The following is a 22,485-nucleotide window of genomic DNA, read 5'->3' as shown; positions in this document are numbered from 1 at the left end:
TTCCATATACTGAAAGAAATGCCCTTTTAACAAAATTTGTGCAACAATTAAGCTACAATGAAAAATACTTTGCTAGCAGTATTTATTCTTCTAACTAGTCCTCAGTATCTAAATATGTTCAAATATGGTGTGTCATCGAAAGGTAGTACTTGAATTACCTTTTTTTGCAGCAGTCACTGAACATTTCCAAGCGAACACATTTGCTGCAGTATTTCATGCAGTATTGGCATTGTTTATGTTTTCCTTAGTCTTATCAACCCAAAGTGCTACTTTATAAGAAGCCAGCAATGCACTCATGTTTAGTGTAAAATATTCAACATTTGCTTCTGTTGACTTTTTAATTTAATAATAGTTCTTTGGTTTTTAACTTAATACTTTATGCTTTTTATGTTAATGCCATTTAACTTTTGAAAGTTTAATTACCTCATTAGCTATTACATTTCCACAAATAATACAATGTTGGTTCAGCAATTTACCATCAATTATGGTCAATACATGAGAGTCATACTTTTAAGTAAAACTGGTATGAATTCATTTGATCTCCATTTCTTCAGAGTCATTTCTATTGTTATCAATTGGTTTATTCCCACTGCTGCATTCACAAAGTTGAAGCTTGCTTTACCATATGCAAATTAGGGTAAAAATTAATGAAGAAGGCAATGTTTCCTTCCCTAATGTAACTAATAATATTAAACTATAAATTCTTTAAAGAACCTTGATGAAAATTTTAAATATTTCTATAAATGAAAAGTTACAGTAAATTGGCTCTATTATAGCTATATAGCACCCTAAACTTACAATGTCATATGTTGTGTAATGTTTCCACTCTGCTTGCATATGTAATGCACCACACAACTTTGATAACACCCACACTCCACTGGTCACACCCTTGGGTGATCAAGTCACTATAAAATTTCTAAATATTTATTCTAACTTTTACACTTATGTCCTTGTAGACTGGTAACAAACTGTGGCCTGGCACCCCTCAGGGACCATTGATCTCTGAGAGGCATTGTTAGAAGGAATTTCAGACAGATGTAGAAGTGCGGGGAGGTTTCAGCTTGTCCTCTCTCTGCCCACACCTTGTACCACTCTTCTTTCTGCTAGTCAAGGGTAGCCACAGGCTTATCACCAGATGCTTGACTGACTTTCAAAATCGCTTTAGATCACTGACTACTACATGCTTCCCATTCCCTCACTTTTTGAACAGGTGTGTATCATAATCATTCTGTCCCCATCTCACTATTACATGGTACAAGCATGGGGACAGGCACTTCTCTTTTCAGTTAACAAGACACCAGACCACTAGGAGCCACTACTGGGAAGCTCCAGTCTCATCCAGAGCTGATGCTGATCTTCAGTCACTGAGGTCTATTCTTTTGGGCACTAGGATTTTATAGATAGTGGTCCACCCATTTGTATTCACTTTATTCTACTCAATACATTCTATCCTCATCATGTTGTTTTTCTTCTCTGTGGTTTCCAGATTTTATTTCTCTATAGGCAACTTTTCTGTTTTGTATTTTCTCCCCTTTCTTGAAAGTTTTTTGTGGGGCTTTTTGGGGAGGGTGACTATATTATTGTTTTATTGCTTCCTTTACTTTTTCCCTTCCTCCCTCCCTCCCTTCCTTCCTTCTTCTTAGATCACTTGTAGTTACCTAGCTAAGACTTTTTTCCCCATGACCTCCAAAGACTGGCTAATATAGCCATATGGGAATGTTTTCATGCCTTTATGTATCTTCCTCCTTTTGTCTTGCCTTTATCTCATAGCCACCTCATTATTTTCAGCAGTTCTAAGGCAATGTGCAACAATCTCAAATTCCCTTTCATTCTGGATTCTTCAACTGGCCTAATGTGACTGTCTACATTTTTTAAAATTATTGCTCTGTTCAAATCAGATACGTGTGATTTTCTTTGGACAAAGGACAAACCCCTTTCTTTTTATTTAAGCTATCCCTTTTCTAACCTTTTGCTTTTGCCTGAAACAGTTTTTGTTTGTTTAGACATTACACACAAATTTCCTTGTTCTAACTTTGTCTAATATGAGATATAGTACACACATATAAAACTGCATAAAGCATGCTCTTCTTTCTTTTTATTTTTGGCTGTGCCATGGGTCTTGAGGGATTTCAGTTCACCGATACGGGCAATTGAACCGGGCCATGGCAGCGAAAGCCCCGAATCCTAACCACTGACCACCAGGGAACTACCCAGCATGCTTTTTTCATAAGTATTAAAAATAATTATGAAATATACATCCATATAATCATCAACCAAATCAAAGGATAGAACATTTACAGCACCTCTGAGATTCCCCCATTAGTCCTTTTATGTTCACACACACAATACACCCTTATAAAGAAACAACATTTTGTGGTAATCATTTTTTCATCTTCTTTCTTTCTTGTTTTAATACACTTGTTAATGTAGATTAGTTTATTCTCATTTAGATCTTAAAGTAATGGAAATATATTGTGTGAATTTCTATGTTTTGTTTCTTTGTTAGACATGTTTTTATGGTTATGTTGTAGTATGCAGATCTAGTTTGCCCATTTTCCTTGCTGTATATTAATGTCACTCAAAGGAGTTTGTTCTCAAGTGATCAGTCCACAATGAATGTAAATGAAAACACAAGGATGTGAATCAATGTACTGTATATTCATTGAGAAAATCTTGCTAAAACAAACAAAATCTAGCATGCTTTGAGAAGTAGTTGATTATTTTATTCTGGTTCAATCTTCTTATCTCTTCATAGACCAATGTCAAGCATATCTTGTACCAGTGCCAAGTATAACTGCTGTATAGTATTCCAGTGATAAACATGCCATATTTTATTTTTCCATTCCACTGTTGATTGAAAATTATGTTGTTTCCAGTTTGGGGCTGTTAAAAAAAAAAAACCTAAAAGTTTCCAGGTACATAGTGTATAATCAAAAATAGAATCACAATTTCCTCAAATATACTGGATATAATATAATATTTTCAAAAGCAGTTGGATGAACTTTTATGTCTGGCAGAAGTGTATGGATACTGCAATTGCTTCATACCATCAACAAATATTTGATAATGTGAAATTTTAAAATGTTTGCCAATCTGGTGGCTGTACACTGTGGTTTTTTTTTTTTTTGTTTTTTTTTGTTTTTTTTTTTTGTTTGTTTTTTTGCTGTATGCGGGCCTCTCACTGTCGTGGCCTCTTCCGTTGCGGAGCACAGGCTCCGGACGCGCAGGCTCAGCGGCCATGGCTCACGGGCCCAGCCGCTCCGCGGCACGCGGGATCCTCCCGAACCAGTGCACGAACCCGTGTCCCCCGCATCGGCAGGCGGACCCCCAACCACTGCGCCACCAGGGAAGCCCACACTGTGGTTTTAATTGGCATTTCTATATTATGGTATCTTTTGAGAAACAAAAGTTAATTTTAATATGGCTGAATTTATTACTTTTTTCTTTATTGCTTAGTGTTTTCTATTCTAGGTTAAAAGAAAATTTTTCTACCCAAGGTAAGGAGATATTTTTTACATTATCTTCAAAAAGTTAATAATTTTACATTTCACATTTAGGCTTAGACCCATCTCAAGATGATTTTTGTGCAAAGTAGGTGTTTAATTTCACTTTTTTCCATATGTTTACCTCCCTCTCTATAGTTAGACCTTTGTTGTAAGTTGAGTATCAGTGGATACAAGGATGTGTTTCTGGGCTCTCTTCTCTTTCACTGCTCTATTTTTCTATCCCTGTGTCAATATTATAATTACTATAGATTCAAAATCATTCTTGACATCTGGTAAGTAATATTTTCCTAGGGATCTGTACATTTGTCTAAATTTTCAAGTTTAATTGCATAAAGTTATGGAGAGTCTGTGGATACTGTTCTAGTCCTCTGAAGAGGGTTGATGTTTTTGCTTTAGAAGAAAATTAACCTGGTTAGACTCAAATGGAAACCTTTGCTTTGCCTGAGTGGACAGAATCTCAAGCCTTCATTTTCCTTGCTGTATATCAAATCATAGTTTGTACTGTTTTCAGCCTACCCCACGAATGCCTGTTTCAGAGGTGAGCCAGCAACTTGGGCAGTATTTAAACATAGAAGTTTTGAGTCCTTTCTCTCTTTTTGGATCTCACTCTCTCCTTTCTGAGATCCCATCCTGACTGGCACAGCTCTCTCTTTTTCCGGCCAGAACAATGAAAGGCACTCTATTGGAGTTTCCTACGTTACGTCACTGCCTTCGGTGTAAAGCCCGCAAAACAGGAAACTTACCTGACCAATAACTTCCTTTAGATATTGGGTGGGTCCTCTTCAAAACTAGCCTGCTTGTCTTTACTTTTCAGATTCCCATATTTTGCCCAGATATTACAATTGTTATCTGTGAGATGTTGGTTTGGAAGGAAGTTAGTTTTCCACACAAAAAAACAGAATTCCTCCTTGCTGTTTCTTAAAGGTCAGCAAAATGTCCTCTAGGTTCTCATTTTCTCCTATATTTTGACCATCTTATTTCTTTGATATATATTTTTTTAATGGGGGGATTTTTTTTTTAACTTTTCCTCTGTTGGAAGGTTATTGGCCCAAGTAAACATTCTCACTGGATGAGTAAGTCTTCAGGTGATTTTCAGAGTATGGTGCTAACCTATGTAGGTAGGTTTTCTAAATTAGCTAAAATCCCTTTGTCTCTAAATCACATGGACTAGGCAGATAGTAAAACTCATGGAAGTCTAGGCTTTGTTCTTTTTGGTGTACACAGTAAAACTCCAAGAGGAATCTGAAAATCCATTTATCTAAAATGGGTGTTAGAGAGAGCTTGATGTAATTATTAGGATGATCCTGTGCAATACATGAGACCACCTTTGAGTGTGGATGAGGATCAAATCCACTCAAGTCCCAGTTGCAGTGTGGTGCCACCTGGTGGTGCTTGTCAGCTTCAATTTGAATATTAATATAGATTTGGTTCTATGGCTTATTGGAGTTTATAGAATAGTGTCAGCAATTCCATGATTCTTCCAGCTAATTGCCTATATTTCTAGGTCTAAACAGGAGAGATTTGGGTGGGAGAACTGCCGGCTGACCTCCCCTCCCATCTGTTCCTGAGGTCTGGCTGCCTTTTGTTTTCCTGCCCTCACTAACCATCTACCCCTTTAGTTCCCTCCACAGAATTTAAAAACTTGAGCTTCTCTAGGTTGAGAACAGGAACTGGGCTGAGAACACTAGGTTATCACCAATCTTTTTATTTCAAAAAATTTATTATAGTAAAATAATGATTTGGGGGTTTTATTTTATATTCCCAAACCCTGACTCCAAACCCAAATGATCAATTTACTAGAAATGATAATATAATTGCAATGCCTCCTCAGGCAAATATTTATTTTTAAGGGACCTCCCTAGTGGCACGGTGGTTATGAGTCCACCTGCCAGTGCAGGGGACACGGGTACGAGCCCTGGTCTGGGAGGATCCCACATGTTGCAGAGCAGCTAGGCCCATGCACCACAACTAATGAGCCCATATGCCACAACTACTGAAGCCCACGCGCCTACAGCTGTTGCTCTGCAACAGTAGAGGCCCCTGCAGTGAGAAGCCCTCACACCGCAATGAGGAGTGGCCCCTGCCCACCGCAACTAGAGAGAGCCTGTGCACAGCAGCGAAGACCCAACACAGCCAGAGATGGATAAAATAAATAAATAAATGTATAAAAATATATATAAACAAAGTTGACTCATGTAAAGTTTACTTTTCCAGAATGACTCAGCATTTTTCTTTCTACTAAATCTCCAAACACAAAACCAGTTAACTAGATTTTAGGTATAAACTTCCACTTGCTCCCAAGAAAGTTATTTCCTACTGATTGTCTTTTGGGCTCATTCAGAAAACAAAACAAAACAAAGTCACCACAACTCATCCTCATTTGGGTAGCTCCTTCCAATAAATCTAACAAGTCCTCCTCTTATCCTTATAGCCACTTAGGAAGATTCGTACATTATCTAGTTTTCTCTTTTATTTTTTTGGTCGCGCCATGTGGGATCTTTAGTTCCCCGATCAGGAATCAAACCTGTGTCCCCTGCAGTGGAAGCACAGAGTCTTAACCACTGAACCGCCAGGGAAGTCCCAAGTTTTCTATCTTTTGTTAACGTTTTTTCTTATTTGTTTGCTCCTTCTCTCAAACTTTTATATTCAAATAGGAGCAACGGGACACCACACATTTATTTAGAAGCCAGTAAGAAAAATTCCAGACTGTGCAATTTGAAACACCTGTGCTTATCTTGCTGTTACCATTATGAGTGATTTAGACTACTGCACCTTCCTCCACATCCTCCACCTCATGTGTAGCAGGCTGTCAATGCCCCATTTCCCCTTTCTTTGCCACATTATCATTAATCATTTCAACTATTAGAATATCTTTAAAATATGCTCCTTACCTGAAACCTAGTAACCTGGTTATTTTTTCTTTCCAACATGCGCTGCTTGCTCCTTTTGGTTAAAGGCAGTTGTATCCTCTCAGTGTGTGGAAGAGAAATGATTAATGCAACAGGGATGCGAACTTCACCTTCATCTATGAAACTCCTAATATAACAACAAAGTATATATTCAATACAAGAATATTATATTAGGATATTATTTTATATGAAATATTCAGAAATATTTTCTACACTTAGCATATTTAAGAAATAACAAATATATTGTCATTCTCAAGGTTAAACTAGTAGCAATATTCCAGTGTTAAGTTTAAGTGATTTAGTTATGATATTGCTTAATTTATTTATTCCTGTAAAACATATCCCTCCAAGATTTAGTGGCTTCAGCGATTTATTTCTCAGAATTGTGTAGGTTGGCTAGGTGATTCTTCAGCTCATCTCAGCTGGGATCCTGCATACTTGTGCATTCAGTTGAAGACTAGAAGAGTCACATTCTGTTTGCCAATGCGGTTACATGGCTAGCCCATATACAGGAGAATAGACAAATAGACTTCATCTGTTGATGACAGGAACAGCAACCAGCAATATCCTACTTCGAAGAGGTGAAATTGATTGGGAATATTATTATAATGGTCCACCACAAATATATATGTTCAAATACTCATACACTTTGTTTGCAGTACTTTCAACTTTGCCTAAACACAGGTCAACCTATTTTGAAAACAAAAACTACTCAATCCACCAATACCATGCTAACCCCAACTGATGCATCAGTGGTGCAATGCTTCTTCAATTCCTCTTTTAGAATTATAGTTATCTGTTTTGTGCTCAGAATATGCACATCGTGGCAATTTCTCCTGTGAAGACTTGGGGACTTATTATTAATCATTATAACTGAGTGCAGATCCTTTCTCAGCATGACTCATAAGTATCTTTGAGTTTTAAAGCTCTTTATAATAACATTAATTTAATCTGTAAAATGGCATTGCTTGCAATAAATTCCATTTAAAAATCTGTACAGGCAATGAAAGTGGTAGTGTTGCTGCAAATTTTTAATGGAGGCTGAAAAACAATGGAGCTATGGAAAACATGAAAATATCTTCCGGCTTCTAAAAGATCCTGCAAAGCTATGACACTAATGAAGATGAAGGTTGCTTAGATAGATTTGCCTACATGCAATTTACTGCCAAAGAGATGGTTATCTGACTAAAAATCTATTATTGATTATTCAATTTAGTGCTCATATATTTAAATTTTACTCAGGTTGGAGTGATGTTGAAATTTGGATTTCCCATCTTAGTGTGCTACTCTTGTGGTTGACAACAGAAATGTTAAAATAAAATCTTAAGAGTATAAAATGGCCATTGGAGGGCTAATTTCCATTGTGGTTTATGGCTTCTTCTTAATATCTGATAATGCAATTATGCTTCAGCAAAGAATGAATCTTCTCTTCGTAAAGTAAGCCATGCCCCAAATATTGATGATTTAAATACAATAATATCATAGCTTTAAAAAGGGTCTTCAATTAGGGATGGTTTTTGCCATGTAAATATCTATTATTCAAAGCTAGAGATCTCATCTCACTTGCTTTTCCAGGAAGAAATGTGTTAGAATAAGGATTTGGTTTCAAATTGTTTAGTGTTAGAATAAGGATTTGGTTTCAAATTGTTTAGTGATGGTATTGTCAAGATTGAATTTTTTTTTTGCCCTACTTTACATTATAACACTTAAATAAAGAAATTATTTTTCTGAAACCAAGAAGTATCTTAAAACTACTCAACGCAATTTGAATCTTTCCTGAAATTTGATTTATATATTTCCTGGAAATATATTCTTACCAACCCTCATACTAAACGTCTCTGCTAGATTTATAACTTGATAGGGATATCTGATATGAAACTGCTGTGAAGACTTTCCCTTTGAAATTTTAGTTGTCAAGTCACGTTATCTAGTTTATACTACTCTGAATTATATTCAGTGCTTTCCCATTCTTTGCTAACACAACATCTCATAAAATCACATAGGGTAACATAATATGACAGTTAAATTTAAGAGATCTCTTATTATATTTGAAATCCAACCAATGTTCCAATTTAACGGCAATAGATGATTAGAGGAGAAATGACATCCTCATTTCAGAGATATTTTTACTCCAATGTATTTTTAATGCTCTCATGTCTTTTATTATTTTGACAGGTTTTCAGAAACAGTTTCAGAGCCCTTGTTTGGGGCCTGATTTTTATGAAGAGAGACAGGGACATATTTTAAAGTGTTAAGAGCACACTATTATATGATTCTATTCCATGAAAAAAATTCTTAAATAGGTAATATTTACATTGTTGATCAAACTTTTGAGTTAAAACACCTGCAAAGTAACTAGGAGACAAATTATTTCCACTCAATAATCTTTCAGTTGTTCTCCTTAGTAGCATTCAATGTGGACCAGCTAACAGCTCAAAATAATTATTTTGAAAAAGATCTGATGTGGCACTGGCATTTACTGAGAAGCAGTTATGATATGTAAGCACATAGTAATATCTTTGAGATTTAGTAGCAGAGGACTGAAACCAAATAAAAGATGCCTAAGCAAGATTGGATGTTAATTTTTTAAAAATAAAATATTCTCCTGGACACTTCAAGTGCCTTAAAAGATATTATCCCTAAATAAACCACTGTTTTATGGAACATCTCAGTACTTTTCATGGAGTAGTATTTTGTATATTGTAAAATGCTAAAAACAAATTGCATTCACATATGTTGTACCACTCGATCCTCACAAACGTTTGTAGCATTTATTTCTTCCTTTAATCAATGAAAAACATGGAGCTCTTCAAGGTGAATTGGCTTGGTCATCCCACAGAGTTAAGTGGCAAAGACCCTCCACTGGGCCACCCTCAGGTGGCCCAGACCCTCCCAATGATGAGATCAAACTGCTACTTGACTACAGATGACAGGTAGTAACATGTATTGGTTGGATCTTCGTCTCATAGAGGGTTTATCCCAGATTCATGATTAACCAAAACTTTAAGAGATTTTGTTTTGTTTTTTTCAGCTTGCTTGTTTGATTTTGTTTACTTTAAATGTTTATCACTGTATTTTGCTTACATTTTGTGAGTAGGTTTCTTAGCCTTCTAATGTGGTGAAAATTTAAGTACTGAAGATGAACAGAAGTCAAGAACCTCTTCTTGATGGTGAAATTGGGAGAAGGCACATCCTATAGGGCAAAAGATCCATCAAAAACAATACAGGGGGCTTCCCTGGTGGTGCAGTGGTTGAGAGTCCTCCTGCCGATGCAGGGGACACGGGTTCGTGCCCCAGTCCGGGAGGATCCCACATGCCGCAGAGTGGCTGGGCCTGTGGGCCATGGCCGCTGAGCCTGCGCGTCTGGAGCCTGTACTCTGCAATGTGAGAGGCCACAGCAGTGAGAGGCCTGCGTACCACAAAACAAACAAACAAACAAACAAAAAAACAATACAGGACTAAAGTATCACCTGCTATTTACATAACAGCTTCTGAGGAGCTCAAAACACTTTACAAATCCAATTCGACTTAAGTCCAGTGAGGAGTGAGGAGTAAGGAACTATGCAGGAAACTGAAAATCATCATTGCCCTCATTAATAATTTCTACCACTCTGAAGAGTTTGTGCCTTCTACTCACGTATCACAAGTCTGTGGGACAGCTGAGGCTGGGGAACACAATAGAAAACTGGGGGATGCAGTAGAGAAAGGAGATGGGACGAGGGGAGAACTAGAAAGAACATCTGTCCCCTAAAATGAAAAAAAAAAACACCCTTTCTCCTAGCTTTGCTAAGGCCTTCCGAGAGCCAGGGTCTGCCATGGCCACTTGTGTGAGATTCCTGCTTCTCTTTCTCCATGTCTGTCAAGTTTAATGTTTAAATGTATTTAATCATTGTAATTGCTCACTTTCCAGTTTTGCTCACTATATCAGAAAATTAACACTTCAGTTGTTTTAGAAGAACTCTGGACCTAATTCCTATAGTTTTAGGAGAACAGATAACAATTTTACAAAGGCTTGTCCTTTTTAGTTTTTCTTTTCAAACTTAATCATATAAATAGCAATAAATATAGTCACTATCTTTTCAGGAGCACCAATACAGTGACAGTCACTCTTTTTTTTTTTTTTTTTTTTTTTTTTTGCAGTGCTCCGGACGTGCAGGCTCAGCGGCCATGGCTCATGGGCCCAGCCGCTCTGTGGCATATGGGATCTTCCTGGACCGGGGCACGAACCCGTGTCCCCTGCATCGGCAGGTGGCCTCTCAACAACTGCGCCACCAGGGAAGCCCGACAGTCACTCTTAAGGTATGCTTTTTACGCTTTATGTTATTTACCCCTCATTACAAATTTACAAGTATTATTAGTTACGTATGATGAAATATTATTCAGCCTTACAAAGGAGGAAATCTTGCCATACGTGACAACGTGGACGAATCTGGAGGACATCATGCTAAATGAAATAAGCCAGTTACAGAAGGACTAATACTAATATGAGGTATCTAAAACAGTCAAACTCTTGGAGACAAAGAATAAAACTGTGGTTTTCAGAGGCTAGGGGGAGGAGGAGGTAGAGATTTACTAATCAACAGGTATAAAATTTCAGTTATGCAAGGCGAGCAAGTTCTAGAGATCTGGTGTACGACATTGTGCCTATAAAACTTAAAAATCTGTTAAGAGGGTAGATCTCGTGTTAAGTGTTATTAACACAATAAGATAAAAATAAAAATAAATATATCCTTATTTTAAAGATGAAGAAGCAGATATTCAGAGATGTCAAAGAAATGTCCCAGGGTTATATAGATGGTAAGTGGTAAGCCAGAATGCACTGCATCCATCAAGATTCTTAAGACAAATATAAACAGAAACAATAGATGAAGATTATAATATTACCTATGTCCCTATATCTATGTATCTACTTGTCTATTATATATATTTTACCTATCATTACATATAGAGTATGTAATCTATGGATAGAGAAAAAATAAAAGAGGGGAAGAGAGATTTTAAGGAATTGGCTTGTGTGATTGCAGGGCTGGTGAGTCCTAAGTCCACAGTGTACAGTGACTGACCGGAAACTCACTTAAGGTTTCACTCCTAAATCTATAGGTGAGGACATCAAGCTGGAAACTCAGGAAAGGATGTCTGTGTTACAGTCTTGAAGTAGAATTCCTTGTCTGGAAACCTCAGTTTTTGCTCTTCAGATCTGCCACTGATTGGATGAGGTCCACCCACATTATTGCAGGTAATCTCCTTTACTTAAAGACAAAGGTGAATCACATCCACAAAATACCTTCACAGCATCATCTAGCTAGTGTTTGACCAGACAACTATGCACCATTTCCCAGCCAAGTTGATATACAAAGTTAACCATCACAACACCTAAAACCCCCAAAATAGTCACATGACAATAACTTCAATATCAGAAGTTTTCAGAGTTCAATATCTTACCTATAATTATGGAATATGGCTGTTGGCATTCCAATTACCTGTATAGTTTAATGCATTTTAAAATTATGTAGTAAATGTGTGTGTGTGTGTGTGTGTGTGTGTGTACATATGGATTGCATATGTATGTACTAACTGATTCAGACTCAGACTACCAGTTGGACAAGCAGAATTAATAAAAAGTAAAACAAATAATTAAATGTTCTTTTTCTAATTTTAACACATTTTAAATCAAACAAGATGTGGTTTAGATGAATTTCATTAATAATTTATATTATTTTAGTGATTAATACTATATAAATGTTTTTTGTCAAAAAATTCTATAATTTAAACATCTCTGTATAATATTCTTAAGGGTTTTTTTGTTTTGTTTTGTTTTTGTTTGTTTTTTGACCTATGTGACATATAAACATTTTATGGACTGATATGTGTCCTCCTCAGGTTAAAACATAAAACCACAAATTAAACTTGATATTCATTGTGTGTGGTATTACATTATCTCAGACACTGTATCCCTTTCAAAACCATAGCAGAGATGCACAAAACAGTGGTCTGGTTTGTTAGTGGTGTTCGCTTGTATTTGGTTATGCACACCATTCTGAATTTTGCCCTTACTAGTAATGTGCATTTGACTTTCTGTATTGAGTAAAAATTCTAGTTATCTCCTAAAATTGACCAATTCTAAATATATGGCAAATAAGATCATTACAACTTGTGTTTGTACCTTGAAGGATAAAATACCCTTTAATATTTTTACAAAAAGTCTGCTTGTGTGGACTTACCTATAACCTTATATTTCTGTATAATTTTAATTTCTCAAATATGTTTCCACCTAAACAATGATTTGTTAAGATTTATGATTTTCAGATCACATTTTGTTTAGCTATTTCATAAAGAAATGTCCCTATGTAATATGTAAAGAAGATTTGGGATCAGATTAATACTTTAGTAAAGAAATTTGGTGGTATTCCAATTATAGTTGATACCCTACTTACTTTATTACAATAACTACTTTAATTCCCTGAAAAATGTTTAATATTTTTATTAAAACAGAGAAAAATCTCAGAAGCTGTCAATAGTCAGAAAGACATTTGTTACCCTAAGTGATTTCTATGATAATTATAAAAATGCAGACCTTAAAATATTATGTAAATTTCATTACGTGACAAAGTCACACAGGTTTTGAGAAATTACACTACAGTTGCTCATTAACAGGTCTACATTAATGTAAATCTCTTTAAAGATTTATTTTCTCATTGTTTTAAAGAACAGTAACTTTCCTGATGTATTAATGACCTACTTGTGACTAGCCAATCCCATTTTCATTTGAAGGATCATTCCCTTGATTCACTCACTCAATACTGTATGTTGGCAAAATAAATTTGGATTGATGGGCAAAAATCGTAATCACCACGAACAGATAAATGGGGTGAGGGAATAATGTGATTATACAAAGAAAAATGAAATGATGCTTATGGGCCCTTGATGAACAACACAGGTTATTTGTATTTGGTATGTCATGGATGTGGAAGATAGCAGGAGGAGTACTTTATGAAATGCTCATCGTCCTGTAAGTGCCTAAAAGTCACAGTACTGGAACTCTGTGTGATGTGCTTTAAGGGGAATACTTCCTATTGTCAGTGACAGAATAATATGCACTCTAGAAGCAACAGAATCTTTCTTCAGAGATTCTCCAGATTCATATTTCTAACCAATTTTGTTCCCCAGCAATATGGTTTTCACAGAATTATACTGTTCTATAAATCATTGTTCAGGGACTCAGGATCCAAATATTAGTCCTCTCTGACAATTCCTGAGACAGATAATAATCAAAATAATTTAAGTTGAATATCCAAACCTCAGACAAATTATCCAAAACTTAATGAATAAGTTGGAATTCAAATTGTCTCAATAACATGAGATTTGATCATCATATAAAAGAATACATAAATTGAGCATAACACAATGAAGATGAATAAACTGGAGGACTAAATGTGTGTGTGTATATATATATATACACATATATATATATGTATATATATATATGATTTAGGATAAAAGAAAAATAAAATTATCTCTATGTAATTCTGCAGTTACAGAATGGCCTTTCCCCCGCTTTTAGCTGGATTTTATCTTCCTCATGTAAAAGTACCCAACACAGAGGAACTACCATACTAAGAGCTCTGTAGATATGAAAAATGGGTTCAATTTTACATCCATCAGCTAATCAACAGCAATTACAATTGCAATTAGTAAAGTGCCAACTTCAAAGACTCTAGAGCTTAGGTCCTCTTGGAATATACTGACCAAAAGTGGGTTGCCTCTTCAAAGTTTCTTGGACTTTATCATATATGCTGATACAACCAAATTTACCTGAGTTAACTTTAAGAATTGGTTGCTTGTGAACAATTCATCCTGAAATGTGGATTTGTGTTTTATTTTGAAAACTAGGGATGGTTTACTGGAAAGTTAAACTTTATCTTTGCTACTTGATTCTCTTTATTTTTGACATTTTTATTTCCAAAATTATAAAGCAAACAAAGTTTTCTACTATTTTGTTTTCATTTGCATGCAGTTGCATAGGTTTGGAATTTTTTCTTGTTAGAATATTTTAACTAGTAGCTATTAAAAATGTGCATTTCCTTCAATAGCTAGATGAAATAATTTTTTTTCTTTAAAAAAGTTCATATGACTTAATTACAAGCATACCTCAGAGATGTTGCAGTTTGGTTCCAAACAACCACATTAAAGTGAATATTACAGCAAATGAGTCACGTGAACTTTTTGGCTTCTCAGTGCATATAAAAGTTATGTTTACACTATACTATAGTCTATTAAGTGTGCAATAGCATTATATCTTAAAACAACAACGTACATGCCTAAACTACAAAATGCTTTATTACTAAAAATAGCTAACCATCACCTGAGCTTTCATTGAGTAATAATCTTTTTGCCGGTGGAAGGTCTTGTCTCAATGTTGATGGCTGCTGACTGATCAGGGTAGTGGTTGCTTAAAGTTGGGTTGGCTGTGGGAATTTATTACAACAATGAAGTTTGCCACATCTATTGACTCTTTCTTTGAGGAAGGATTTCTCTGTAGCATGCAATGCTATTTGATAGTGTTTTACCCACAGGAGAACTTTCAAAATTGCCGTCACTCCTCTCAAACCTTCCCTCTGCTTTATCAACCAAGTTTATGTAATATTCTGAATCCTTTGTTGTCATTTCAGTAACTTTCACAGCACCTTCACCAGTAGATTCCATTTCAAGAAACCACTTTCTTTAAAGCTCTTCCATAAGAAGCAACTCCTCATCCATTCAAGTTTTATCATGAGATTGCAGCAGTTCAGTCACATCTTCAGGCTCTACTTCTAATCCTAATTCTCTTGCTATATCCATCACATCTTCTTCCACTGAAGTCTTGAACCCCTCAAAGTCATCCATGAGTGTTGGAATCCACTACTTCTAATAAATCCTGTTAATATTGATGTTTTGTCTCTTCCCATGGATCATCAATGTTCCTCATGGTGTTTAGAACAGTGAATCCTTTACAGAAGATTTCCAATGTACTTTGTCCAGATCCATCAAAGGGATCACTATCTATGGCCTTACAAAATTAATTTATTAAATAATAAGACTTGAAAGTCAAATTTGCTACTTGATGCATGGGCTGTAGAATGGATGTTGTGTTAGCAGGTATAAAAACAACTTTAATTTTGTTGAACATCTCCTTCAGAACTGTTGTACCTGGTCACTCTTGGGTGCCAGTGAGCTGTAAGTCTCAAAAGTGGGCTTAAAATAGTCAGTAAATCATGTTGTAAACAGATGTGTTTTCATCCAGGCTTTGTTGTTCCATTTATAGAGCACAAACAGAGTAGATTTAGCATAATTCTTAAGGACCTTAGTATTTTCAGAATGGTAACTGAGCACTGACTTCAACTGAAAGTCACCAGCTGCATTAGCCCCTAACAAGAGAGTCAGCCTGTCCTTCGAAGCTTTGAAGCCAGGCACTGACTTCTCCTCTTTAGCTATGAAAGTCCTAGGTGGCATCTTCTTCCAGTAGAAGGCTGTTTCATCTACACTGAAAATCTGTTCTGTAATGTAGCCACCTTCATTACTTACCTTAGCTAGATCTTCTGGATAACTTGCTGCAGCTTCTACATCAGCACTTGCTGCTTCCTTCACCTTGTACTTTTATATTATAGAGGCGGCTTCTTTCCTTAAACCTCAGGAACCAACTCTGCTAGCTTCAAATGTTTCTTCTACTATTTCCTCACCTCTCTCAGGCTTCATAGAATTGAGGAGACCTAGGGCCTTGCTCTGGATTAGGCTTTGGTAATGTTGAGGCTGGTTTGATCTTCTATCCAGACAACTAAACTTTCTCTGTATCAGCAATAAGGCTGTTTCACTTTCTTATCATTCTTGTCTTCACTGGAGTAGCACTTTTAATTTTTTTCTAAGAACTTTTCCTTTGCATTCACAACTTGGCTCACTGTGCAAAAGGCCTAACTTTCGGTCTGTCTTGGCTTTTGACATGCCTTCCTCACTAAGCCTAATCATATTTAGCTTTTAATTTAAACTGAGAGACATGTGACACTTCATTTCATTTGAACACTTAGAGGCTTTTGTAGGGTTATTAATTGGCCTAATTTCAACACTGTTGTGTTTCAGGGAATAGGGAAGCCTGAAGTTTTAATTCAGAGATAATAAATGTGTAGTGTTACAAATGATAAGTGGGTAAAGAATAGAAGAATTTTGACGAGCATAATAGAGACTAAATTGCCATGAACAGATTGTTAGGACAAATCTAAATATTAAAGATGCTGTTAGCAAGGGCTCAGAAAGAAGTGAGAAACATGGTATTGAAAACTGCAGTTAGAGGGATCCTTGTGATTAAGTGGTAGAATACTTAGTGCAATTCTCTCCTGCAGTTAGGTAGAAAACAGAAGCTGAGCATGTGACTCTACAACCTTCTACTCAAACCTCATAAAGATAAAAAAGTTAAGAATATTCAGTCATGTAGAGGGTACTTACAAGAGATTAAGTTTGTACCTCATAGATCCTCTCAAACTAACCAGCCATAGCATTACTGAGTCCAAGCTCATACTGGAAGTTTTATATCACATATTTTGAATTTTTGCAACAGACATGTTAGTTATGGATTACTTGTGTTAGTTAAATTTCTTACTGAGTCCAAGCTCATACTGCTCAATGCATGACAGGCCAATAAATCAAGAGATAAGAGGTTGGGGCAAGGAATATCAACTTTATTAGGAAAGCCAGCAGACCAAGAAGATGGTGGAGTAGTGTCCTCAAAACCCATCTTACCCAAGTTAGAATTCAGGTTTCTTTTATGCTAAAAGGGGAGGGGGTGTGGCTCATTGTTGCAGACTACTTGGTGCTGGAATCCTTTGTTCTTACAGCTGTCCCTGTAGGTCTGGTCACAATGTTCCAATAAAACTCCAAAAAGACAATTGTTATTTCTGATTTATTGCCTCTAATGCTACTGATGTTGGGGAAGTTTTATACCACATATTTTGAATTTTTGCAACAGACATGTTACTTGTGGATTAGTTGTGTTAGTTAAATTTCTGCATTGTAGAATATATTTTGGTTATATAAAAATGAATTTTCTTAAATTGTCTGACAGTTTCTTCTAAAGCTGCTGATGCATGTATATTAAAACCTCTCACTATGATTGTGGATGTTTTCCAATGTTACTGCATAATCTGTTAGTTTTTTAGCCTTAATTATTTAGAAAGGCTCTCCAAATTCCTAACAGAAGTAACAAAGTGCAGAAAGCTAAACAATTTTGTTTCTGATTTCCATAATTTCAATTTAAATTTTATAAGTTGATGTGTAGTGATTATTTTTGAATGACCCTGCTTATGGAAATAAAAAGTAGGAAATGTTAGAACTGATTGGTGTAGAATAGGTTCTTATGATCTATAGGGATAGATCCTAGAAAGACATAGTTTGTACATTTTATCTTACCACCCTCACCATCCCTAACTTTCTGTTAAGAACACTTCATGTATCTATTGGTCATAAATTTGTATACATTCTTTTTAAACATATTTATGTTTTAATCTACTACCTTTTCAGCATAATGAGTCCTTTATGCATTTTATTTACAGCATACATTTATACTACTTTTAATATGTTCGCCCATCTAAAATGCTTCTTAATGCTTCTTTAAGGGTCAAGGGATAAAGAAATCTGAACTATATATGGACAAAAAATGCATGGCCTTTTTCTCAGTTTAAAATTTGCAAGCTTGGTTTAGATAATACTTATTATTAATATGATAATGAAAAAGCTTTTAAATGCATCAAGGATTTCCCAGAAAAAGATACATTCAACCTTTGGGTATCAAATAATCTGATGTTATTCTTTCTTACATGCATATAGTTGTACACTACAGTGGCTACTTTATTTACATTACACAGGAGAGTGCCATTTAAGCCATAAGTACAACTCTACATAATTCAACTTAGTTTAAACATCTTGCTAGAGGAACAGTAATCAAATTTAGCTTCAGGACATACTGTAGACTAATACAAAAGCTCTATATGCACAGTTAAGATTATACTACAAATGGGGTTCCTATTTTACTATTTGATGAATGATATGTCACAAAGTGTTATGTGATTCCATAATAAAAGATGCTATTATAATTCCTCTGCCCAGAAGGACAAAGTTAATCTTGCTAAGAGGACTTGAACTCTCAAATTCTAGAGTTAAGTAAGTTGCATCAGAGCTTGTTCTTTGAGTTCTTGGCGTGGAAGAAAATATATGTGGGCATCCAAATCAGGTTTCTCAATTACATTAGGCTTCCAAAAGTGTGCCTTCTAGAGTTACATCACTTATGTCAAATTTTGCTTTACGAAATACATACATAGTTAGTTGTGTTTAAACCATTAAAGTAGCTATTCCTATCAAACTCAGCATAAAATTCCATTCATAGACAAATAAGTGTAGTAGTTTAGATATAAGTAGCAGTGATGGTGTACATAACCCAACCACAATTTACTTTAAAGTAATGAACTTTCTCCTTGACCCATCTCATTTCAATCAAATCTTTCTAAAAGGAAAGCATTATCTCCACAGGTTAAGATTAAAAATAAAAAATCTAGGAGTCATAAAATGGTTGGAATTAATTTATCAGATTAAATCATTGGCAAGTTGGACCTGAACAGATGAGTTACCAAATAAAGATGTTTCACTGGAAGAAAAATTCTATCAGCAATCCATGTGTGTCCCAGAACATGTTGTAGATGGAGATAATGGTGACTATGGGTGGCCAATAAGGTGAAAACTAGAGAACACCTTGAGCACAACTTAATTTTTAATTTTATCTTAAACTAAATTTCAATTTTTAGTTTATTGATTTGTAAAGAAGAGAGCCTAAACAAAACAGATGTGTGAAGAAGATTAGTTTCGGTTCTCACTTTAAAGAAAAGATCATTTTTACTGCCTTGTAATTCTGTGTATTATTGGTATGGCCAATAATATTTTTCTAAACTATAAGGACAGATGTTTTTATTGTTTGCATTATTTACATTGCATACTTTAAATATATATTATAGAATATGAACATCAAAGCTTTGAAATTTCTGAAAACAAGAAACACAATCATCGGGAAGAATTGTTGGAGTAGGAACTCTAAGATGAAAAATCATGATTAACTAAAGGAAAGCATTTAGAATGAAAGTATTTAACAATGGCATCACTATTGTGATGCTATTAATAACAGACAATTGGGAAAGAGTTCATAATGACTTAATCCCCAGTCCATTAATTTTTAGGAATTTAATAAAATCTATTAAAATGAAAATATGCCACAAGGAAATTACCAACCTGGATATGCTTATTTTTGATGAGTTTTTAGAATGCATTTGGATATGAATTTCCACCATCTAAGTGAACTGTGAAACAAATTGCTTCATTTACCATTACTCTAGATTTTTTTTTAGCTTGTATCTTTAGTTATTTGTAGAAGCCAATATGCAGTATAACAAAACAGAGTATTACAGAAACTTCAAATTATTTTCTCTGAATTTGTAGAAAACCAGCTATTGTTTAATGAACCCTGATGTTGTGATTACTGACAGTTAAATCAATAAGTTAGAAATAAATAATTGTGTTTCTCTTCCTTATTTAAAAGTACTTGGCGTTTTGCTACTGTAAAAACCATAAGGCTCAACATATATTTTCAAATGATTTTGTAATATACTGAAAAACTATCCAGACCCATTAGAATGATAGGTTCTTGTTTAGGGAAAATTGTGATCAAAACTATTGCCTTCCAAGCCATAAGTCAGCTGAGTTAGCAGCAGCTATGCTGGGGGAAAAATATCCCCCATTGTAATGTCCATTTACATTAAGTAGTAGTCCCTGATTACACTTACACTTTTACACAGCATGGTACAAATGTTTTCTTGCCTATGTTTGTAGATTTAAGGTTTTTACCACTCCAAATGTGTGATTTTTCCTTGCCTCAACATACTTACATTAGATTTGTGCAATATGTGTTTCCAGAAGTTTACTTCGCTACCTTTGTATCATTCCCTCCAAAATACACATATTTTCTGTGAATTGTCTTTTACCTGGAAGTCTAGCATTGATTTCTCCAGGATAAAACATTTTTAAAAAGTAACATTTTAAATTCAGCATGATTTGGATGAGATGATAATTTTGTTATCAAATTAGTTTATTCATTGAAATGATCTTATTTGTCTTCAAAATAACCTGAATACACATGAAGTGTTTTGTTGTTGTTGTTTTTGTTTTTGGCCTTGCTGCAAGGCTTGTGGGATCTTACTTCCCTGACCAGGGATTGAACCCTGGCCCGGCAGTGAAAGTGGAGTCCTAACCACTGTCCCTAGCCAGGGAATTCCCCATAATGTTTCAATATACAGTTGACCCTAGAACAATGCGGGGTTAGAGGCGCTGACCTCTGCACTTTCGAAAATCAGCATATAATTTTACAGCCAGCCTGCCGTATCTGCAGTTCCGCATCCTACAATTTAACCAACTGTGGATTATGTTGTAGTGTAGTACACATTTATTGAAAAAAAAATCCACATAAAAGTGGATCCATGCAGTTCAAACCTGTGTTGTTCAGAGTCAACTGTATATTTTCTAAGGAGTACAAATGCCTGTGCGATTAAACAGAAAGTAACATGTATGGTAAAGGAAGAGACTAGGGCTTATTTTGGTTAGAAAAAAATAGAAAACTTTTTCTCATTTAGCTTAAACGGTGTTCTTAAATTAAGGAAATTTGCTTTTAGAGAAATGATACAGATGATGAGCTGAGGAAGCTGAGTCTTTTCTATCCCCAGCTCTATGGGTTTGTGTTCTAGGATCTTTTGAAAAGTAGGTATTCAAGTGAGAATATACTTCATGACAGCGTATTTTAACTGTCACAGTAAAGGCTGATAGTAAACTTACCAAGTAAAGATATAAGCAATAAAATAAGAAAAAGCCTTGGCTAAACATAACAATGCAAATAATAATAAAGTAAGAATAAATACTAATATTTATTACTATTACTAGTGTATTTAGTATTACTAATAAATACTATTAGTAGCATTTATTAGTATTACTAATTAGTAATACTAATTTCTTACTAATAAGTAATGGTAAGTAAAGACCAAAGCATGTAAGAAGGGAGTAATGTAGGAAATAGCCAGATGAAGATGTTGATAAATAGTTTTAAATTGTTTTGGTTCAATTCATGTTAAATAATAGCATGCTTAATTTTAAACTCTAACATTAAAATAATTTTAGAAATACAAATATATAGTTATAGCACAATCATAAATCTACATAAACATCTCTATCATTACCAGAACTTATTAAATTGGAAAGTAGTTTTTAAGTGCATTTCCTAAAATATCCAAACTCAAAGTGGAAATTAACTCCTCTACTCTCAGTATATAGTGATATATATTGAAATAAAAAGCAGATTTTTGTTTGGAAAATGGAAGCTCCAATCCTCCAATCACTTGTAGAATATCGTCTATTGTTTATTTACTAACAAGTCATTTTTTCCACCCACAAAGGAGAATTCCTTTAAGAATTAGATCTGCTGCTGTAAAAAGTTATCTTAGAGAATAAGAACATTACAAATCAGAGGTCCATGATTATATTGTTGTAATATTTATCCCTTAAATCATTTAAACACTTTTCACAATAAAAATCTTTATACACTATACCTCATTTAACAGCCATTAACACATCTTCCATCTCAAATCAAGTGTACCTACTAATAATGACAATTTTATTGCTTATTAGATGTGGTTTTATGTTATCAGCGATCTTACACCAAGTCTGTGCAGTTTAATATGAAAATCTCCTGCAAAAGGTGTTGCTCATCTCTTGATATATAATGTTGGGGCTAAAATTTAACAATAATCAAGTTTAGAATATAATAATTGTAAAACCTGTCTTTTGTAAGATAAAATACAAAATAAAATGTTAATAAATCTAATTTCAGAGGTTAAATTAAGAGGAATGTATAACACTTATAAAATACCAAATATATTTTTTTAAAAAGCAGTGAACTCATTATGAACAAATAATAATAACAGATAGAACTGAATATATGGATATTTCAAGGTTTTACA

This window comes from Hyperoodon ampullatus, assembly GCF_949752795.1.
Source record: "Hyperoodon ampullatus genome assembly, chromosome: 8".
In the NCBI taxonomy this organism is placed as follows: Eukaryota; Metazoa; Chordata; class Mammalia; order Artiodactyla; family Ziphiidae; genus Hyperoodon; species Hyperoodon ampullatus.
Note: the sequence above shows the minus strand (reverse complement) of the source record.